We start from the raw sequence: 18,994 nt of genomic DNA, 5'->3' as shown, positions 1-18,994 counted from the left end.
AAGTGCTTGCTTAGCAGGAATAAGCCCCTCGGCTTGACGGCAGTGACTGAAGAGCAAAGGCATGTCCCTGGTTTTGTTTTTGTTTTTTGTATAACCACATAATCTTTTTAATAATATTTATTTTATGATCTTTTAGTTATTGTGTACAATGTGTGTGACTGTGTGTAGGTTCCTGCAGTCCTACCCCTGAAGAGGTGTGTTCTAATCTCCAGTCCCCTGTGTCCTGAACCAGCACCTTCAGCAGACTGTGTACTTCCTCCTGAAGAATATTCCTGACCTTCCTGAGCCAATACGTGGAGCTGTTTGTATAGTAGGAAGCTCTCTGTGAGCCCCATGTGCTGGTTAGAGTGTAACTGGGACTGTCTCCCCTCTTAGGAAGTGTTTATGTCATTACATCATGAGTAGCTGCCAGAGTCCTGGTATTGTAGACTCACGGGAGTTCCTTCAGAAAGTGCTTGGGAATCCTTGGCCATCCTGGACTATTTAGTCTGTTCGTGTAGCAAATCTTACTGTAATGGACTTCTCATGTATGTATTTTTCTGTGGCTTCTTCTCCCTTTCTAGTTGTTTATTTGCTGAAGTCCTCTGCATGACATCTGGTAATAAGTGAGCTCTGCAAGTACTGTCTGGATTCCCGTAGCAGTGCTGTAGTTATAACAAAACCCGTAATCCAAAAGTTACGGAGCTTAACTCAACCAAAGGCCGGGCTGCATCAGGCAGCTGTGCTGGGAGCAGAGAACACACATTGGTCTTTGAAAAGCAAAATGGATTTCAAATGTGTAACTTTATGTTTCTGTGTTACGGCTGACCATCTAGTCTCTCTGACTCTGAATTGGTATATCTTTAAAATGGAGAAAATATTGACTTTATGGACTCAGAGCATAAAATAATATAAGCAAGCAGTGTTTTATAAGGACATTGAATTTATCTTGTCTCAGTGCTAATAAACACAAGAATGATCAGTTGTCTTTGTTTAAGAATTTGAAAACAAGTATTTCAAAAGTTTGTTTTAATTATAAATCTCCTGTAATATAATTAATTTTCCATCTTTATAGATTAAGATATATAATTATAAGTTTAGGATTTGGTGTATAATATGAAGGTAAAGGCAATTAAAAACTCCAGGCAAAATAGAAAGCTGAACTGTGACCTTGTGGCCCAGTCATACAACAAAACATGGAGTTTTAAGATTTTTGAAAAATCATGAAAATTAAGAAAACTAAATCTGGGGCTGCAAAGTTGGCTCAGTGGTTAAGAGCACGTGCTTCTCTTTCAGGGGACCCTGGTTTGGCTCCTAGCATCCACATGATAGCTCATGGCAGTCATATCTCCAGTGCTATTGAGTCTAGTGCTTTCTCCAGGCCTCTGAGGGCACCTGCACACATGTGATGCACATATGCAGGCACGCACATAAAATAAATATGTTTAAAAGAAAACTATCTGTTTGGCTTCATTCTAGTAACATGCTGTTTTACACAGCTAAGATAAGAACTGGAGAAGGAATAAAAATGGACTATTGAAATAGAAATCTAATTCTAGGACATGCTTACTTTTTGCAGTGATGAATATTCACAGCACCGTACACTCTGGTTCAGTACAGGGATGTAACAGTAATCCAAATGCTCTTGTTTTAGACATGACTCCAGGTCTTAGAAACAAGTTGTAGACTGAGTGTAGAAAGATTCGTTGAGAATTTCGGGAGAAGATAGTGTGTAGAACATGAGAGTTGGTGGGTGGATCACTAGGGGTTAGGTTATCTTTGGGAGAGTTAAAATTGATGGTACAACAAGTGAGCTTGAAGTTTCTTATCTGAAGTCAGTAGTGAAGAGTAAAGTAATAAAGCTATAACCATAAACTTCGTAGAGAGGGGATGAAAAACAAAGTGTAATGGTGAGTTAGGTAAGTTAGTGAGTTGATATTGTCCATAGCTTATGAACTAAGAATTTTTAATATCATTATATTATTTGGAACTGTGAATGTAAGGGTTTAAAAAATAAATCATTCAAGGGTCTGGAGAGATGACTCAGCAATTAAGATCACTTACTGTTCTTGCAGAGGACCCAGGTTCAGTTCCCAGCTCACAACAGTCTGTAACTCCAGCTCCAGGGAATCTGACACCGTCTCCTGGCCTTTCTACGCACCTATCACCTACATAGTACACACACATACATGCAGACAAATACTTATACACGTTAAGTAAAAATAAATAGTCTTTTAAAAAATAAAGTAAGTGACTCTGAGTGGCAGTTTGGTGAATAATCCCAAATGAGAGCAAGTACCACTCTGGAACTAGTTGTCTTTTGTTACAGCCCACTCGGCGTCTCTAAAGTCACTATTGCTGTGTATACATTATATTTTAAGTATTGATGGCAAAAAGCCGTTGATGGATACTATGGTCTGCCTACCCTGTCCTCTCCTCTCTAGAGAGTTGGCATGGAGAACTGTCACCCTCACCTCCACTGTCTCTTCCTTCCTTGAGTAGACACAAGCCTTCATGGGCTTTGAGCCACTGATCAGTTTTGTGTGATTATGATGTAGCTGTCACTCTGATCCTGATCAGAGTAGTCACAGTTTGTTAGCACCATCCCCCTTCTTGAAGTCATGTGACGCTTACAACTGAACCTTTTAGAAAACGCACAACAAGGCCTTGCTTTTATAGATCTTTTGATTATCATCTTAAGGGGTTGTATCATTATAAAATATTGAGTGGGTGAGTTTTAACAGTCATGACCCTCGCCATCTACCACTCAAGACTTAAAAACTAACAGCCAGATACAGTGATTAGTATCTTCAGGGGCTGTAATGGGGCCTTGGAACAGTCTAATACAATAATAAATATAATCCAACTCATAGAATTAGATTGGTAGATATTGAAATGTCAGCTCTACTATTTTTAAAAAATTGTTTTTATTGGCTTTTTAACACAATTACTTTTGAATTTTGCATAGGAAGATTAGCCTGATAATAAATGGTGTTTACCTCATACGGGAGTCGTGACGAGTCAGTGAGGCAGCATGTAAACACTTAGCACAGAGTTTGACACATGAAAAGTCCTAAGTAAGCCTTTGTTTGGTATTGTTACTGTTGATGGACAGTTGTGTACTGGACATTGTGGTGCACTGAGTTCTCCTCATTCCCATGTCGACTACATCAGAAGCTCCACAAACAGATTCATACCAGGTAATACTGCTGCCTTGTGCCCTCTGAGCTTTTTCAGATGAAGCAATGGCAATTAACAGCTCCAGGATCCTGAGCTTTGCTCAGAAAATGGCCTTTATTAACTTACCAGCACCAGGAGTGAGCAAGCTTTTTCTAAAGCTTCCAAGAGGGATCCCAGTAAACAGAGGGGTCCTTTCTCCTGTCCAACTACTGGGTGGCCCATGACTACATCAACAAACAGGGATTTGGTCAGTCACTTCCTTCCAAGTTGAGGTCACCAAGTAGTGAACAACAGTTTCTGGATAGTATCCATCTCTTTAGTAAGGTTCCCTCATTCACTGGGGGATATTCCAGCCATCTCACTGTCGTGCACTATTCCTTCTTGAACCAGAAGATGACCGATGGCATGCTCACTAACTGATGGTTGATGCACAGGTAGTTTCCTCCCTTTGCAAGACCATTCACCCAGATTGTCCACACCCGAGGGAAGTTACTGCGTTGCGCATGACCTGCTAGTCTCAAGCAGCTCATTTTAAAGACTGTCCTTCCTTCTGTCTGTCCAGTACGTAAGAGCCCTCAGAGAGCCTTGTCAACTAAGGCCCACGTTGTTTAACCATAATAGTTTCTTTTTCCTGACACACTAACTCATGAAGTCACACACACACACACACACACACACACACACACACACACACACACACACAAACAGTCTTTTAGATTTGTTCTTGATGAGCCAACAATTGAGGAATAATTGAACAAGACTAAAAGTAGTGTGAAATTTTTCTAGCATTCATTCCTTTGGCCATCTTACCAATTGACATTTGGGACTGGATAATTCTTCATAAGAAATGGTCTATATATTGTAGTCTTGGCTTTGCTGTAAGAGGTGTTCCATATACTGTAGGACATTTAGCAACAAGCCTGGCTTCCGGCTTCCAGATGTCTGTAGCAGTGTCCTTAGAAATGAAAAGGTCTCCAGATACTAGCAGTGTACCGTGGGGAGTAGAGCTGGGAAGACTAAAGCTGCCCCCAGTTGAGAAGCGCTGCTGGGATATAGCTAACAGGTTCTTTCCCTAGAAGACTTTTGTCCTGCAGTTGTCTCTGTAGACGAATAAGAGAGTCTGTGACATAGCCCTGGGGAGGTTTCCTGCCTGAGAGAACTAGTTGGTGAAAGGACCTTTTCCTTTCTCCATTTTCCTTCAAGTCGCTAGTCAGGTCTTCAGTGCTGTGCTCAGTCATCAGGTGGTGGAATGAACAGAATTCTCAGCAGAAGTCTGTTCTTAGCCTTCTGTCAGGTTCTTCCTCTGCTGTTCTGAGCCTCTGTTTACCCATTTGTCAGTGAGGATGTGTAAAGGAAGAGAATGCTATGTTGTATCACTAAAACCAAAGAAGTCACTAAATCTTGTTGAGTAATAATAGCATGCTCTAGAAACAGGAACTGGCTTCTTCCAGAAATGCCTGATCTGGGCAGAAAATACACAGGGTGGTCAGAGCATCTTATTATATTGGCAAACAATGAAGTGCTAAAAATTATAAAAATAAATGTTTTAAAATGTAATTATGGAGCATGTCAAAAGGACATGGGAATGACAGCTTTTGTTGGCCAAGGCTGGAACAATTTAAGAACAAAATTAGATTGGATTGGATTATAGCCCAGAGTATAAAGAGAATAATGAGTTTGATATAAATAAATGATTTTACAAATAAACAAACAAGATATTCCCCATACAAAAAAATATAAAGTATTTGTTGTGAAGATTTCACCCTCAAGAAGTGGAGCATAACCCTCATTTTTTTTTTTTAAGTGCAAGCAATGCATCACAACTTTGTTACTAAGAGTATAGTATGGAACATGGCAGGAGGGATGTGATTGCACCGTGGAGACTTCTGGTGAGTACTGTCAACGTTAGCATCGACAGCAATGAGTCGCGTTGATAGTGTGCTCTAAACATCAGGCAACTCCCAACTAGGGGATACTCTACAAAATACCTAACCAGATATTGGTGGTATGGTGGTGAGCATAGCTGCCTTCCATGATACCTTACCAGAAAGCCTCAGAACTGTCAAGACTATTTAAAAAAAAAATCTTAGGAGACATGACCACTGTATTAGTCACTTTCTGTTAAATATTAGTTACTTCTGATAAAATATGACCAAGGCAACTTATAGAAGGATGTGCTAACTTGGGTTTATTATTATAGAGGGACAGTTTATAATGGTGGGAGAGGCATGTGGAAGCTGAGAGATCATATCTTCAACTGAAAGCACAAAGCAGAGAAGCCAAACTCCACAAAGTGATGTACTTACTCTACCAAGACTACAGCACCTCCCCCAAAATTTCACCACCAACAGGGGATTAAATGTTCAATGCCCAAGACAATGGCGGAAGTTTCTCATTCAAACCCCACAACACTAACTGGCCCATGAGATTATGGAACATAAAAAGGAGGTTGGATAATAATGAAGAGAACATAAATAAGGTGTAGACTTTATCATGTGTCCATGTTGTTTCATTAACTGTGACAGGTCTACCATAATATTGTAAGATGTTGAGAGGAGATTGAGTGTGAAATATATAAAAATGTGATATTATCATTTTTCTGTAAATATGAAACTACTCTAAAATTAAATGTTGATTAAAATATAATGAAATACACCCCAAACACTGTTGCATATAGTGGCGATCTTATCCTGGAAGGCATCGTCAGGCTGTGGTCTGAATTTCCTTAGTGTTACACGGCCATCCCTGAAGTCTGCCCACTACTCTCTTTTTCATGGGAGCTTCCTGTCCTTCCCAATCGCATTCCATTTCTCCCTTCACCAGTTTGGAGCAGCTTTTGGGTTCCAGCTACAGAGAACAAAGGGCAGCTATCACTTTGAAGCTCTTCGCCTTCTTGCCACTTCCTTTTGAGCAAGTCCACAGGGGTGCCTCCGTCTTCCCCTCACTTGGTCAGAAACACCATTGCCCTGGCTGTTTTTATGTGCCTTTTTCTTGCTAAGTCAAAAAAAAAAAAAATCTATTTGGAAAAAAAAAATCTAAGGAGAAGTGGAAATAAAGTTGGGGCGCACCATTGATGGTTCCCTTTTATAGCTGAACAGTGCGGTACAGTCCTCCTGGGAAATAGCATGAGTAATGTGGAAAGAACAGGAAAGGAAGGGAAGGATCCTTCAGAGTGGGTTGTCAATATGAAACAGTACGTTGGAGAATAAAAACTTACATGTAGGTAACTAGAATGAGTTACTTACCTGATATTTTTGCCTTTCTGGCTATGACTGTAATATCTTAATGTCTAAAAAAATTTAGTCTACCGTATGTATTTTCAAGAATGGTTTTGTTCTTAGATTCTAGCCACAAAGCGCTACGTAAAATATGGATTTTAACTTCTTTGTAGAAGTTGATCCAGAACTATTTTATTATATAGAGAATAGCGTTCTATAGTGTTGGTGAACAATTGGCCAGTGACTTGTGGAATCTTCTCCATAGGCCTTTCAGCTCTGAACAACACAGTGAGGGGAATGTTTGCCAGAGTCAGGTTCCTGGTTGTTAGTTACTGTGTCACTGCTGTGATCTAATGCCTGACGAGAGCCACTGTGGAATAAAGGGTTTGTTTTAACTCACTCTGCAAAGCTACAGTCCACTGGAGCAGGGAAGTTATGGGGTAGCTGGTCACATTGCAGCCACACTCAAGAAGCCACAAATTCAGACTCCTGGAGCTCAGCTGGCTTCCTCTTTTATATTTAGTCCAGGATCCCAGCCTGTGGACTAATACTGCCCACTTCAGTTAACGGAATCTAGAAAATCCCTCACAGTCTCACCCCGAGAATTGTTTCCATGGTGATTCTAAACCCTATCAAGTTGACAAGATTAACTATCAGAATGATGATCTAGGATTGTCATTTAATACACAAATAATCTCTAGAATTCTTATCCTGTAAGCTTATTTGACATCCCATCCCTACCCTTGATGTAGAGAAGGTAACGTGGCTGCCTCTGGAAGAGGGTACAGAGTTGGATAGGGAAGGTAACATGGCTGCCTCTGGAAGAGCGTACAGAGTCAGGGAAGGGAAGGTAACGTGGCTGCCTCTGGAAGAGGGCGCAGAGTTGGGTAGGGAAGGTAACGTGGCTGTCTCTGGAAGAGGGCACAGAGTTGGGTAGGGAAGGTAATGTAGCTGCTTGAGGTACAGGTGTAAAGACACAGCCACCCGTTCTGGGAATAGTTCCTATGAACCTGTACTAAAGCACCGAAATAGATTCAGGATTATAATTATTCCTTCTATTTTTTAAAGTGCCCTATTTATGGACCAGGTCCTGTTTACTTATTATTCTGATCCAAGTACCACACTCTTGTTGTATGTAGCCACAACTGATCATTTTAGGAACTGTGAACTGAAGTTAACTTACCCCCGGGGGAGGGCTAGCCAACACAACTTCCAGCCATGATGAAATGGCCTATATCTGTGCTGCCCAGTGTGGTAGCCACTAAACCACACATGGCTCTCAAGCACTTGAAATATGGCTCAAGTGTTGCAGGAACTGACTTCCCAATTTTATTTACTTTTACTTAATTTTAAGTAGCTACCTTTGACAAATGGCATGCTGGAGCAGAGGCCTAGACCGTTTAGGAATCCTCCATCATAATGCAGGCCCCTGTGTGTCAGCTCTTTGCATAGTTTATGCACACTAGTCATCTTAAGAAAAAAAAAATGGTTCTTTTGAAGATCTGTTATTCTTAGAATATTTGATGTATATATCACTAGAGGAACAGGGTTTGTTTTCAGTTTGACCCATTTCAGTCTGAAGCTAAAACAGTTTGAGCTCATCTCTAAAAAGTGGAATTTGATGAAATGATGATAGAAATATGATCAAAATATATGTGTGTGCTTATATTTATACAAAATTCTGAAAGACTGTTTTTCAAAAGAAGCAAAGTTTGCTGAACTTGGTTCTCACAGTCTTTTGGGGAGCGGGGGTTGTAGCCCATATGTCCTTAATTCTGCCTTCAAGAGTCTGAACCTTTAGAAAATTATTATTGGCAAGAGGTTATTTCTTTAATTCTGAAAACAAAGAACTATTTTCTTTTACAGATACAAGTCTATTATTTGATGCCTACAAAGTTCAGTGACACTTTCAATTCAGATTGAGTGTTATTTACAGAGCCAGACAAAAATCCAGTCTCATGATATTTCCATTAGGCTAAGAATGGAATTCAGAGATTATGGTCTGGGAAAGGGGAAGTGTGGTTTATGAATTCATAAATACTTTGCAGATAAACATTCAACTCTTAAAACAGTGACAGCTGTTTCTATCACTGTTACTAAATTAGATTAATAGATTCGGGAACTCTGGAAGAAACCAAGGTGAGAGTTCTCGACGACGATGACTTCCTGTCTCGAGAGTGTCCTCCAGAGTGAGGACAGTGCAGAGCTAACAGGTATTACGGGGCCAACAGGCTGAACAAAAGACGAAAGGGGAACCTGTCCCCCAAGAAGACTCCTCACGTGATTTTTGTCTTCTTAAACACACATGGTTTCATTGTTTAGTACACAGCTCTCCCATCGATTATAAAATTCAAAAACACTTCTTAGGTTTGCAAAAGGGAATGGTTATGTTTCTGTATGGACAGATTTACAGTGTCACATGGATTGTTTTATGTGGTTGTTTTTACATTGACTCTTTCCATGCGAACTTTTCATGACTGGCTAACACTTGCTTTCAGTCTGTTTCTCAAACTCACTTTCCTGGTCATAATACTACTGAGTCAGTTTTCTTTCACTGCACTTGTCCAACTCTGTTGGTAACGATGAACACGGTTTTCTCTAGGAAGCCTTTCCTTGTCTCCCGAAGCCCCGTCATGTTCCTTCTACCTGGAGACTTTCTCTGGAGAGACGTCTAACACCACGGACTACCTTTCCTGGTTTTGTGTGTTTCTGTCTGTTTATCCCTGTACTCCAGTTTATCCACGCTACAGAAGGGAGACATGTAGGATAATTAAGTTGCTTCCTGGTCATCATTCACGTGTAGTTTATGTAACTGCCTGTTGTTTTGGTCTCTACCTAAAAATGGAATCACTACACTATAGAATCAGTGTGTATGGGAGTGGAGTGTTCAGCCTGACAGCGACTGCTTCATCTTTTCCGAGGTAGTTCTCAGTATAGGAATGGCCCAGATACTTTTTATGCTGTCAGGATTATTTTCCCGTTGCAGTATCCTTAATGATAATCACAGTTTAACTTTTGGAGAAAGCCAGTAGTGCCTACCTAGCCCTTATGCTGTTTTAGGTCACTGGCTCCCATACAATGATCCTCAAATGTATTCATTCCCAATTTTCGGACTGACTGACACCCCAACCCCCACCACATAAAAGAAAACAAAAACAAAAAACAAAACAACAACAACAACAAACAAAAAAAAAAACTCTTAAGGGAGTAGCCTTTGACCCAGTTCAGTTTTTTCAAAATAACTTGCATTTTGGTCCTGCAGTGGAGCTGTTGGGGAAGGGAAAGGTTGGTTCAGTGCTATGATGTAAAAGGCCATGTGTGTGTGTGTGTGTGTGTGTGTGTGTGTGTGTGTGTGTGTGTGTGTGTGTGTCCGTGTCCACAGTACTCGAAGAGTTAATAAAATTGGATGTCAGGTGTTCCAAAGTGTGGTTAGTGAATGTACAAGGATATGTTCCTTATCCAGAACAGGATTGGTCACTGTTCTCCGACAGCATTCATGGAGCATAAGTGAGATGTAAAAAAATCTGTTGTTCAGTTTATGAATTGTACAGGAAAATAAGTGAAGAAACACTGGAGTATTATTGGATTGGAAAGAGTCAGTGTGGAAAAGGTAAATAGGCCAAAGAAGGAAAATAAGGAGTGGTGTGGGGGAGGGAGCTGAAGTAGAACCCTACCTGGGGCAGGCTGTTCACAGGAAGCCCTGCAGGCCATTGTTCACCTGTGAGCCCCATCTACTCAGGTGCCCGCTGTTTTCCAGCTGAGGCTGGACAGAGGCTCTGAGCTGTGGTAACATTAAGACAATAAACCACTGGGTTTGTAAAGGAGAAAGCCAGGCCCACCCCAGACACCCTGGGTTCTCTACTCTGCCTTTCCTCATGATCAGTGTAGACTGTAGACTCGATGCTGCTGGTGGATCCACTTTTGTTATTATGTTCTCTGGGAGCTTTAGTTCTCAGCGTGTATAGACTGAGAGGCTGTCTTAGCATTCTGTCAGCCTACATACTGCAGAAAAAAAATGGGTTATAGAAACCACAGTGGCCATACTGCTCCAGGGCTTTGGTTGGTTAAATAACTGAGCTCTTGGGTCCTCAGTGGGAGGCAAACTTCCTTTAAAAATTTATAGTAAGTGAACTGTAGTATCTAGAATGTGATTCCTTTGTTCCTGTTAGTGTTTCTGATTTCTGTGTGCCTCGGAGCTAAAGGAATCAGCTGCACTCTTTTTTTATGGAATGGAATAAGCACACTGTGCCCGGAGGCACTCTGTTACAGTTCACCTGGTTTTTTCCAGATCCTGTCTTCTGAAGGACCTGGTAGGTTTCAAATCAGGATAATCAGTCAGTGACCAGCTTCTGTTGAAAACAACACTCCCCAGGGTGTTTTGTGTGTCTTGCAAATGAAAGCTGTTGCATATAAAACCCATAGAGCTCTTGAGGCCAGCCCCTAAAACCTGTCCATTTTTTATCTGCAGGCGTCATTAGACCATTGTTCTGGGGCAGGGGGCAAGGTGGTATTGAAGCAGAAGAAACCTTGTTCCGGGATTAGACTGGAACTATCTAGGTCCTTCTTATGATGTCAGCACAGGCTGCCTGGAGCTTTCCACTTCCTCTGATATTAGCAAGGGAAAATATTGCCAGCTGTCAGCTTTTTAGCCCTGAGCTTACATTGTCTTGCCTTGGCTCTTGCTGTTTATTACCAAGTACCCCAAGTGAACCTGAAAACATGTCATTCAGAGTCGAAAAGTAAAGTATATCAGAATTCTAATGGCAACAATAAAGACAAATTTAGATTTCTTTTTAAAAGTCCATGGATGCTTAAGAAAGCGGAAGAGTGAAGTGACTATTTCTGAACCATAGAATATGCTGTTGAAAAGATGAGACCAGAGACAGCTGAGGGACAGTAGCATCGTGCCTGGGATTCCGCACATGAAGACATGTGTATAATACCTTGTAGAAAAGCAGTTTATCACAAAACAGTGCCGTCTAAGTCACTTTTGTTTACAAGTACTTAACATGGTTGGCTTTATTAGTAAGAAATATATCTGTGAAGACATTGAAGATGCTCAAGTCACGTAAGTAGAGAAACAGTCCACCTCTTGTTATAGATGTCATCTGTAAAATGAGTTTCGTTTTGAAGACTAAATAGTGGTGACTCACTTATCCCTCAGCAAAGGAAATTACCTATGCTTCCTTTGGTGTCCCACTTAGATGATCCCATTCTACTAGGGAAAAGTTTTCACATGCTCTCTGGATTTATGTGTGTTCGAATGCAGCCATTCTTAAAATATGGGCTTAAACCAACTGAATCAGAAACTGTGAGAGTAAACCCTCTAGAGGTCTGTTTGCCCTTAACTTTGAGACCCACTAGTGTGTAGAAATCCTTCCTCTGAAAGCCTACATGCATAAAACAAAGAGAAACAGTAAGGAAGGGGCCCCCATTGGGATGGGAGTCCCCAGGAGGGAATCACTGCAGAGGCAACTAAACAGATCCTTACCTGTTTCACAGGTCTGGTGCAGATAGACATTCTCGGGGACCACCAGTTTTCCAGAGTGGTTCACAGGAAGTGACAGCTGCTACAAGTGCTGGAGTGTTCTCCTGTGCCTCCAGGCTTGGAAGTCACATGGAGGCACCAGAGTTTACCATCCTCTCTATTCGTGCTGACCAATCCAGTCTCCTCTTAACACAGACAGTTCCTAACACTCGCATGTCTCACTCACCTATACCTTCCCTTCTCTTCATTTCTGTCTTGAGCAAAGGCCTCATCTCTGCTGGTCCAGTGTGCTTACTCCTGTGTTGCCATGGTAATCCCCCTGACTGACTGCTTCTTGAGCAATGCCATTCAAAGACGGACCCATAACCCAGGTGTATGTGATTAAGAGTGGGGATTGCTGAGTTATTGATCGTAGGGGCCCCATGGAAATCCTCTAACAACACAGGCTATTGCCAAGCCTATTGGTTGCTCTCCACAAACTGATGATAAGGCCCTTTTGCTGCAGACAACATCTGCATCACTCACTGAACATGGAGAAGTCAAACCTTCACCCCTACTGACTAGTGTTCATGATACTGGAAGGTACTCTGCACACTACCACAGGAGAAAGGTAAACACTAGCCCAGCTACAAACCCATCAATCAACAATGTTGACTTACCCACAAGATATGCTAATACAATATAGTGGCACAGAAGTTATGGGAGTAACCATCCACTATCTGATTGGAATTAAGGCCTGTTCCATGAGATGGAACCCATCCCCAATGCTGCCCAGGTAGCTAAGAACTTGAGACTAAATAGGACATGGACCTAGCAGAAAACCAAATACTGCTGTTCTGCTAAAGGAATGTAGCAATAAATTGACTCCTAACAGCATTCTCCTAGACTCATAAATCAGTGCTTTGCTCAGCCATCATCAGAGAAGCCTCCTCCTGCAATTAATGAGAACAAATACAGAGACCCACAGCTAGACAGTGTGCAGAGAGGGAGAGATCTTGGGACACTCAATCCTAAATGGGATGTCTCCATCCAATCCCTCCTCTCAGAGCTTAGGAAACTCTAGAAGAGGAGGTGGAAGAATATAAGAGCCAGTGGGGATGAAAGATACCAAGGAAACAAAGCCTTCTAGACACAAGACTGACGTCAACACAGTGTACTCCAGAGACTGGGACAGAATGCACAGGACCAGCACAGGTCTAAGTAAGTTGGGGTTCCAGCACCGAGAAGGGAGGCCGACACAAGCCTTCATCCATAACCCACCAGTTATCTCCACATGATAGCTGCTCACAAAGGAAAAATTAGTTTTCTACAGCAGAATCTCACTTAAAAACCATACTTAAGGGCAGCCTTGTGCCCAGCAGTAGATGAAATGTACACAAAATGAATTCAGTGGCATTTTGTGGGGGATTTTGTTTCATATTGCTTTGTCTGGGCATTTTGATTTTTTTAACGAAACAAATCTTTTGCTTACATAAATGGTTTCCAATTTAGTTTTTATGGGTTTTCTGTGTGTGTGTGAATGTGTGTGTGTCTCAGCATCTGTATGTGTTTCTTACACTTTTTCTTTGGCTCTTTTTCTTTCCCCTCTGCTTGCTTGTTTTGTCCTATTCTGGTTTATTTATTTTATTATTTTTTAGATGCCTGTTTGTGTTCTAATGAGAAATAAAGAAAGGATATGGATTTAGGTGGGTAGTGAAGTTGGGAGGGTCTGAGGAGTTGGGGGGGACTGTAATTAGAACATACCATATGAAAAATCTATTTAAATTTTTAAAAAAAAGAGTGGGGATTGCGTCTTCTTGGATCTGAACATTGTATTGGTACCCCCCAGAATGAATACATTGTAAGAACAGCCCCCAGACTTGTTGGTTACATCCTACCTATGTTGGAGAGCTTGAGCCAAGTGGAGATTCTCATTGCTAAACTACTCAGAAGAGACGCTCTTTCACTAGTGCTCATGCATAGCTGAGGTTCCTACCGACCAGTACCTCTGTGTTACCTGGCAGCTTGTGCCGATGGCATCATAGGCAGCTGTGCCATCGGATGGGCCTGCTGCGCCTCCAGCTGTCGCTGTCCTTATTAGAGGACCATCTATTTCCTCCAAGAATATCAGTCTCTACCCAGTAACCATACCAGAAGGAGTAAACTCTGTCCTTCTACAGAAACTCATCCTGTCATCGTGGGAGAAACAGGCTGTGAACTCCCGTGCTGACAAGTGAGTTGCATAGGCCAAGTTAAACACACAGGGATTGCACAGGTTGTGGTAAACTTATAGAGAATATATGTTACCCGACCTAATCACTGAAACCCAAGGGCTTATAAATCACATGCATAGTGTATGGACTTTCTAACCCTTTGGTAGCTGTGCTGGTTAGAGAATATATGTTACCCGACCTAATCACTGAAACCCAAGGGCTTATAAATCCCATGCATAGTGTATAAACTTTCTAACCCTTTGGTAGCTGTGCTGGTTAAGGTTTTTTGTCAACTTGACACAAGCTGGAGTCATTTGGGAAGAAGGACTCTCAATTGAGAAAAATGCCTCCATCTGATTGGCTTGTAAGCAAATCTGAGGGTCATTTTCTTGATTAATGATTAGTGTGGAAAGCCCAACGGACCGTGGGTGGTGCCTCCCTTGGGCAGATGATCCTGGGAGGTCTAAGGAAGGTAGCTCTGTGAGCTTGGGGAGGGAACCCTCTGCTTCAGTTCCTGCCTTAGGTTGCTGTGTTGAGTTGCTGCCCTGACTTCCCTCCCAGATGGACTATTGAAATAAACTCTTTCCTCCCCAGGTAGGTTTTGGTCATGGTGTTTAATCACAGCAATAGAAAGAAAACCTAAGACAGTAGCTTTGGAGCCATAAAAGAGCATCTTTGGCTTATCAGTGATTCATGTGAACTATATGAATAATTTTTCTAAAGGAGCCCTGTGACAGCCTTTTTACCACAGGAATTCTCCAGTTATAGCTAAGAAATTGTAATGCCAACCAAACAGAATGTCATGCTAATGTATATAAGAGTAAACATTTGAAAGATAATTATCCACAATAACATTTTGGATAATCAACAGCTGGGCCAGCAAGATGGCTCAGTATTTAGTAAATTAGACACGTGCTGCCAAGCCTGACAACCTGAGTTTGGTCCCCAGAACCCACATGGTAGAAGGAGACTTAACTCCCACAAATTGGCCTTTCTGTAGCATTTGCCACACACACGCACGCGCGCGCGCACACACACACACACACACACACACACACAAAGTAAAATAGACAAAACCTAATAAACAGCAGTTCATATATGTCTGTTTCCTTTATCATAAACAGAGATCTACTTTGGGTCATAAAGTTGCTTTAAAATTAAAATGCCCTGCTTGGAGAGCCTGTGATTCCCAGTGATGCAAAACATGTAGATGATTGCAGAAAGAGGCTAAGTGTACATAGTTAGAGCACTGCTTCTTAACCTAATGTCACCTTAGAAATACTTCAGGGTCTTCAGAACCCACCCATACTGTGGCCCAGACCAGACCAGTTGAGATGCATCTTTGGAATGAGGCATAGGTACATGAATTAAATTTCAGAGATAGAAATAAGGTGTTGTTAAAATGTATATTTTATATGTTTTTTTCCAATATATTATATAGTTCACTTCCCAGTTCTTTGGGGTTATTTTCTGAGCATTATATTTAGCATACAGATTTTTTACTTCCATTCATATGTATTTACTTACAAATAAATCATTAGATTGGTACAAACTACTGAGAGACTATAAATACTTTTTAAAAAACCACCTGTTTTTTTAAATTTCAGCTGCCCCCTTTGCCATCTACAAATACACAAAGAGATGTACCTCTTTCATCCTCTGATAAATGTATCATTCTTTTGTGGACAACATTTTTTTTCAGAAAATAATTAATCGGGTCATCTCTATAGCACACACATTTTAACAGCCCACAGGAAATGTTTCAGCTCTTTACTGGCACGCTCTTATCTAACTGGTAAGGTTGATATTTTCAATCGCCTCAATTCCGTTCTGCAGCGGCGGCGGCAGCAGCAGACCTTTGCTGGAGGCTGATGGTGGAGGTTTTAGCATCCCAGCCTCTCCGGTCCCCTTCCCAACACTGGCAGCTCTCTCCCCAGATCGCAGAACAAGGGTGGTAGCTGAGTAAGGAGGAGTGAGAGCAGTGACGTGGCACTAAGGTCTCAGTATTTGAGTTGTAGCAGCTCTCTCTGGCCACCAGAGGTCCCCCGAGCCTGCGTGAGTCCTGCATGCTGTCTTCTGTCTTCTCTGCACAGCAGACCGCTCGCTCCAGCATTGCGGCTTTGCCTTGAAGCTCTATCAACCAGAATTTTAACATGAGAGCGCCGAACTTCTATTCTTAAAGTCCGCTTTTTGAAATTGTACTTCTCTTTCCATCCAGACAGAGAAAACAGCATCTCAGGCTAACAGGGGTAGGAAAGCCGGGCAAATGAGTTCCATCAAGTGGCAGTGGACTCCCTCAGAGATAAGCGAAAAGGCAGACTTCTTTGCATGTTCAGAACAAACAAGACCGTTGCTTTCCACCTTAGATCTGAATTCCCTGTCTTGTCCAATTAGTGGTAATCTGTTGACATAGTGTTAAACGTGATTTTATAATGGTGAAAACCCAGTGCCTTAGATACAAACGACTTGGACAGCACATAGTGAATATAGACGTTGTTTGTTACGCACAGTTGGCAGCATGCCACAAGTCAGTCACATCATTGCTTTGACTATAAAGACATTAATGTTCTTGTGTTTTCTTCAATACGAATCCAGCGTTCATGCATTGTCAGCTTCATGCCAAGCAGAAAGGTACATTTCTTGCCTTCACAGTTTAGTCTCTTGAGGAAATCATTTAATAGAAAAACTGTGTCTCTCATGATAGGAATATAGTTTGAGGGCTAGGCAGATAGTGGCTTTAGTCACCAGTGCTGGCAGCCTGAGTTCAATGACTGGGATCCCCCTGAGCTGCCCTCTGACCTCCACACATGTGCCATGATAAGTGTATGCACACATAGAGTAAACGAATGTAATTTTAAAATGTGTTGAATAATACGGTTGGCGGGGCCTAGGGAGATGGCTTGGCAAATCCTTGCCTTGCAAGCATCAGAACCTGAGTTCAGTCCCTGCACCCCACACCCCACACCCCACACCCCGCACCCCACACCCTACACAAAAAGCCAGGCACAGTGGTGCCTGCTACAATTGCAGCACAGGTAAAGTGGAGACGAGCGGTTCCCTGGGACCCACAGGCCACCAGCCTAACCGACTTGTAGGTCTCCAGGCCAGTGAGCGATGCTGAAAAATGTATCTGAGGTTGTCTTCCCGCTCCCACATCCGCACAGGTACACGGACATACACACACATGCACACACACATGCACACACACACAATGGTTTTGAGGTTACAGAGGTGTGTCAGTCTGTGATCTTTTGTAGTACAGGCAGCTAGGAATCTACCATTGGCATCTATTCAAACAGTATTGTGTTTTTTAGTCTGTCCCATTCGGTGGCTTATAAAAGAGTAACCCCAGTATTAATGACCTTCCCGATTAAGTTAGTATACTTGCCTTCTTGGGTTAGACTTAGTAAGAGTTACTGTTAAAACTAATCTAGATAACGAATTTAAATTGTGCTATTTAAATATATGTGCTTTTTCTATCCCTTTGTAACGTCAGCGCTAATTTTAATAGCAATTTATATTTTGATCGCTAGAGGGCAGTAGGCACACATCACCAAGAAAAATCTTCTAAATACAGAAAAGATGGTCTGTAAATGTTTTCCGCATCATGCATTATAAAGCTTTGTTTCCAGATGTAAAATTTATTTGTTACAAAAGCGCGTGCCACTCTTCATGTGTAAACGCCTCTGAAATCGCTTCAGTGGTCAGTACCTGTTAAACCGTCGTGTTCTTAGCCATTTGCATTTGTTGTTGTTCTTAACTTCCTTTAGTTACCAGAACCTTCTCTTCACTGAAGAACAGAAAATATATTTTAATGTTTTAGGGTCTTTGAGTAGCTTCTGAAACATTCGAGATCCAGAGAACTGCACACATGTCCTGTGGGACCAAATACAAAGAGAACTGTGTAAACCACTGTCTTTACACTGGTCTTCTGATGTCTGACTGTGTTCTCGCAATAACATATCCTCTCTCATGCTGTGTTCTAGTCTGGTTGTGATGTCCTTGTGGTGTGTTGTTCTCTGTGTCAGGATGTTCAAGGCATCCTCCTGGGTGTTCTTAGTGTGTGTGCAGGCTGTTGCAGAATTGAGTTTCTTTCACCTGAGCAAATTTCATGTAGAGGTTTGTTAACGCGGTGCCTTGTCCTGAGGCCACTGATGTTATCAGGAGTCCAGGTGTCCCTCACATGTCTTTCCTCCCATCCCTGACTTGTTCTTGGTCCTGAAGGCACTTGCTGCAGGTCTAAATAGAACCTGTAACCACGGCAAAGTCAGGTAGTGGAAGAGTGCTATCTTACATTTTCAGTGGTTTGCTCTAATCAGGGACTCCTACTCCTGGGGTGCTCTCTTTGGCACTCATTTGCCACATAGGGGTCTCTGCACCTCTCTATGAGATTCACTGGTAAGTGGGGGAAATTCTCATTGTGTGTGTGGACAGAGACATCAGGATTCTACCGGGTATCAGGCCCCTGAAAGAAAAAATGCGGTGGCGCACACCTTTAATCCCAGCACTCGGGAGGCAGAAGCAGGTGGATCTCTGTGAGTTCGAGGCCAGCCTGGTCTACAGAGTGAATTCCAGAAAAGGCGCAAAGCTACACAGAGAAACCCTGTCTCGGGGGAAAAAAAGAAAAATGAAACATCCCACAAATTGTGGTATTCTCCAGCAGAGAAGAAGTGGGGTGGACCTGGGCAGGCAGGAAACAGGCTTTGCTCCTGTTTCGGACTTTGTGTGTTTCACATAGAGACTCTCTGGCCTGGCGTCCTGATACTCTCAAACTGTAATCTTCATCTCTGCTCTTTCACGTGCATTGCTGTGGACAGAGTTGCAGGGCAGCCCATACTTACGGAGTCAGTACGGTTCAGCGTCTTCTCCTAGCACTAAAGAAACTAAGAACTTAGATTTCCTCCTCTGATTATTAGTACAACCGTGCTTAGAAAACA

At 42.1% G+C, this 18,994-nt stretch overlaps 1 protein-coding gene across 5 annotated transcripts in view; it reads left to right on the top strand.

The window, feature by feature from the left end:
• Nucleotides 1-18,994, top strand: part of Nt5dc1 (5'-nucleotidase domain containing 1) — a 119,432-nt gene that overhangs the window by 74,203 nt on the left and 26,235 nt on the right. The gene's annotated exons all lie outside the window — the stretch shown is intronic.

This window comes from Peromyscus californicus, unplaced genomic scaffold (assembly GCF_007827085.1).
Source record: "Peromyscus californicus insignis strain IS unplaced genomic scaffold, ASM782708v3 Scaffold_22__1_contigs__length_63687245, whole genome shotgun sequence".
Classification (NCBI taxonomy): Eukaryota; Metazoa; Chordata; class Mammalia; order Rodentia; family Cricetidae; genus Peromyscus; species Peromyscus californicus.
This window is presented reverse-complemented; position numbering and strand designations above follow the sequence as displayed.